Source organism: Micromys minutus, assembly GCF_963924665.1.
Source record: "Micromys minutus genome assembly, chromosome: 18".
In the NCBI taxonomy this organism is placed as follows: Eukaryota; Metazoa; Chordata; class Mammalia; order Rodentia; family Muridae; genus Micromys; species Micromys minutus.
In genome coordinates, this window is record NC_137953.1 from 18,197,634 (window position 1) to 18,202,857 (window position 5,224).

Below are 5,224 nucleotides of genomic sequence, written 5' to 3' on the forward strand. Positions count from 1 at the left end.
ACATAGCTGTCCTCATATTGTCTGACTTCCTCCAACAAAGTAAAGTGTAACATAAAAGCATAAAAAACATAAAAGTCCTTTCATGTGTCCCCATCTACTGAACAGCTTTATCAATAACTTACAATGAGCCTTGCAAATTTAATTTCACTTACCTATGGCTTCACCTGGTTTTTCTTCAGACCTCCTATTTCTTTTCTTTATTTTTCTCCTAAATCATTCTATATCCTTATAAACTTTCTTAAATTTTGTAATAAGGTGCAGCATGAAATGTAAACAGAATGGTATCTTCATGTTCAAATTCTCACAAGACATCAGTATGAACAGCTTGCATACCAATGTAGTTCATAAGAGCTAAGGCATCCAGATGTAAGATGATGCCTTTTATGTAGGAAGGCAGGTGCAAGATAAAATGAGGCCTGTCATTGGGCAAGAAGGATGGATGTTTGGGAACAAAGTTTTAGAAAGAGAGGGAGGAGTGAGAGCAAGGAAAAGGAGCTGGAGGCAGATATAAGCATTCCTCCCTGCACATAGACACAGGTTGCTATGAATATTTTATAAGAAATGGGTATTTACAGGATTTTGTGCTGTCTAAATGGGAGAATTCTATATCAATTGGATCAGAGGTTACTGTGCGGTGTTTTCCTTCATTAAACTGCAACTTAGCTGAGTTCAAGTGAAGGTGCAGTGCCGGGACGCACCAAGCCTGCCACAGAACTGGAATGTGTGGGCCTGGCATGCTAAGAGCCCACCAAGGAAATTGTGAGTGGGTGTAACATGGCAAGGTTTCATGCTGAAATGGCTTGTGGACCGCCTGGGTCAGAGAGAGCCTGGGAGCCAGCATGGAGTCGCTGAGATAAATTAGCTCTAGTTCCACATGACCTTATGGTGCTGGAACTAGCATGGGAATGACCGCCCAGGTCAGAGAGAGCTGGAGGAAGCCTGGAGCAGTAGCTTGCTGGAACCTGTCATGCTGTTTTGTTTTATTATTGTTTACCACATCATCCAGATAATAATATAAAAATTTACACAAAAGACACAGTGAAAATGGGAGAGAGGACAGTTCTACATGTTCATGCCTGGCATCCTCCAGTGGCAGGCAGTAAGTTACAGAAGTGGCATCTAAGTGGTAGAAAGAGCAGGGAAGAAGCATTCGAATTTGTTGTGCAATATATGCATATATTTGATATTACACTAGAGCTCAAGGCTCCATATTCAGGCCTGCAGACTTGCTGGCTGACTGGTCCTGTGATCCACATTGGCAATCACTATCTTAGCATCATAGGCCCATGGTAGAAGCCTGCGTGAACAAATACCAGGCCAAAACTCAATGGCCCAGACTTTAGGAGACTTCCATAAGTCACACATGTTCATAGTTTATATACACATTCACCACACACACACATAGCCCACGTACATACCATATATACATATACCTCACATATATACCATATGCACACAGAAATCACACACAAAAACACCATACACATAACACACACACAATATACATATGCCACACACACTTATACTGTATATATATTACATATATACCACATATGTATACTGCATATGTATGTGGCATGTACATATACCACAGATACATACATTATAAAAACAACACACATACATATACCACATATATATGTACAAAACATGTTATACACATAAATTATATAAACATATCACATACACCACACAGACCACAAACACATACTCACACACACACACACACGCACACACACATATATATATATATCACTCACATGTACACTACACATATACACATACATACAATACACCACACATGGCACACACACAAACACACATCACAAACACACACAAAACAAAAAACAAGAAAATAAATAGCCAGTCATTCTGAAATACCTATCATAGGCATAAGAGCACAAGAGTAACGAAGGACAGTACTTGGGCTTCCTGTGTGGTACAGAGGAAGCATGAGAAATTCGGTTGCTCTGGAATCTACATTAAGGTATGATGCCTTTCACCCTTTCAATAGCATTAGCCTTTTTATCCCCAGGAGTGAGCGACATTTATATTGTGCCTCAATGATATATGATTCATTTTTAAATTCTTTTAATTTTGGGAACATTTTCATAAAACTACTGTGTGAAATTTTATAAGTTTTGTGTGTATCCTGTTGTAAGTGATGCTGTGCGTTCAAAGGTGGGCTGGACCTAGTGGTTTTCTTCTATCAACGTGAATACAGCGATAGTGATGGGACATTACTCCAACACAAAGTCACAAAAGTCTGTGGGTTCTGGCATGTTTGTACTCTCTCCTGCTGGCTCTTCCTGTTGAGCTCTTTTCACTGTCTTCAGGAAGCTCTATCTGGCTCACAGACCTGGAGTCACCTAAATCTACCCACATACCTCCATTTCAAGTATATATTTTAATTTGTGTATATGTGTATATATGTTGTATGTGTTCTGTATATATATATATATATATATATATATATTTACACATATCTATAATGTGTATTGTGTTATGCATATATAATGTGTATATGTGTTGTGTTTAATGTGTGTTATATACATATGTTGCATGCATATTGTATGTGTGTATATATTTTATACATTTTATGTGTATGCATATATGCCCTATGTATCTGTGTGTATATATACATATTACATGTATGTATATTTGTCACATATATGTATGCATGTTGTATGTGTCATATAGGTGCATGCACCCATGCATGTGTAGAAGCTAGAGTAGACGTCATTGAATGTCGTACTCTAGCTCTACCTTAGACTGGATTTCTCACTGAGCCGAGAGACAGCAAGCCCAAGCAATTCTCCGGTCTCTTTCTCCAACAGGACTGAGCTTACAGGTAAACAAGTGACCATGCTCGTGTTTTTTTGTCTTGTTTTGTTTTGTTAACCTGGTTTCTAGGGGGTTTGAACTCAGTTCGTGAACACTGCACAGCAAACACTCTATACCCCTCTATTTCAAATACCTTATTCTTGCTCTTTTTGTATCATGATCCTAATTCTTACACAGCACTCCTTAAGATCAGACTCAAATCTGCCTTTAACTATAAACCTAACTTATAAAAAACAAAAAGCTTTGTATAGTAATCATGATGTTTCCCTGTCTTCTTAAAAATCTTCTTGGCAAAAGTTTGAAACTCTTCAGTTGTCTTTCGTTTTGTCAGAAACAGCCATCACATTCTAGAGTTCTGTATTATTCATATTTAAAGACAAATGCATCTAGATTTGCCAAATTCTAGGTGACCACAGAAATTCAAGTAAATTCAAGTAAACATTCAAGATTTCATTTCACTGTTTCTAGTATTCTGTTTTAGAGGCTGCTAAGATTATCACTCCTTACAACCCAACAAGGCAATCGGGTACCTAATTTTGAGGGTATGTTTCCAGATTTTCTCCAACACCCAACTTTATTTTCATTATGAATCAGCACAGATTCATGATGTGTCCTAAGCAGAAAATGTTTGCCACATGGAAGATTTGCATGCAGAAAGAATCAGAAAATAGTAGAAGTAGCTACCACTGTTCTGTGGACTTCTACAGTACCTAAACTGCAGCCTGCATGGGAGGCTATGGCAGCTTCTCGTTGACAAAGCTACGGAAATGCAGCCTTCAAGCCCTGGGGTTCCTAACTGAGGCACTTGGAGGCCCACCTTGTACTATGTAAGAACCAGCTTCATTTCCAAGGTCCATACCTTAGCCATGCACATGTACTAATGGTAAGAATGGGAAGCACAGCTTTGTCCTCCACTGCTTCTCTAAAGAGAAGGGCATGGAATACAGGGTCAGAACTCACTTCAAGTCAACCTTAGCTCTTAGGGAAAGTAAACATGCTTCAATTTTCTCTTCTCTCCTTTACTTGGAGATGGCATAATATGATCCAAGACATACATGCAACAGAGAAATGTAGTTAGTTCATTCTCCATTGTGCAGATAATGAGCTAGGTTGTTCCATGTTGTCCATGTAAAACCCATTTCTGTTTCCAGTTTTCTATGAGACAACTCACTACAGAGCTGACATCAAACACATGATTACAATGTGGCGCCAGATAGAGGACATATAAGGAGCACATGTACCATTGTTTCTTGCTGCATATTAGAATGTATGAAATAATTCTGTTTGTTTGTTTGCTTGCTTGTTCATTTGTTTGTTTGTTTGTTTGTTTTGAGACAGGGTTTCTCTGTGTAGACCTAGCTATTTTTAAACTCTCTCTCCCTGTAGACCAGGCTGGCCTAGCCTCAAATACAGAAATCAGTCTGCCTCTGACTGCTGGGATTACAAGCACTCACCACCAAAAACTGGCATGAAATAACCCTTTTTAGAGCCTATCCTTTTCTAATTGTTTTGTGAGAATTAGGGGACAGCACAAGACCCTGTTTAAACCAAATCTGACCTTTTGAAATTATTTTATTCTGGCGAAAAGAACAAAGACATAAATAAAAAAGTATTGGAAACCACTAAAGAAGTCTAAACTAGAGATAAAATTTAATTGTATGGTAGAATTATAGTAGGTGTTTGTTGCAAATATTTTTCAAAACATACTAGAGTGGATAATAGTCCTTTATTTTCAAAGTTTTGTACATCTTATATTTACACAAATGTTTTTCATCTTAAGATGTTACATGTTCTAGTTTGGGGGATGTGAACACCCCATAGTCATAAATGGTTCTCACTCCAACAGCTCATGTACTAGAGCCCTGGTCCTCAACAGTGGCATTAAAGGTGTTAAGACTCTTCAGAAGGGCCAAGTCAGGTGTAATGGAGAATTTATATTCCTAGAACTTTGGCAGTAGAGACAGAAGGCTCAGGAGTAAAAGAACAATTTCAACTGCATAGTAAATTTCAGGCTTGCTGGGACTACCTGAAACCCTGTCTTAGGAAAAGAAAATGAGTCATGAGGCTACTCAGAGAATCACTGTTGGCAAAAATTAGTACAGAAGTCATGGGACTGCCATTACAAGATTGCCAATACAAAACTGACCTTTCCTTGCCCCTGGCTCTCAGTTCACCCATGTGACACACTCATGCTTTTCAAACTCCAGAACGATGCCATCTGCCATGGTGTGACTCAGCCATGAGCTTTCACCCAAGTTGTCACTATACTGTTTGGAGTCTCAAAGTAATGTCTTCTTAATGGGTTGCCAGTTTCAGTGCCATCTGCTTCCACCCCTCACCCCCACCTCCCCTCCCCAGCTCTTCCCACCACTGGCCCTAA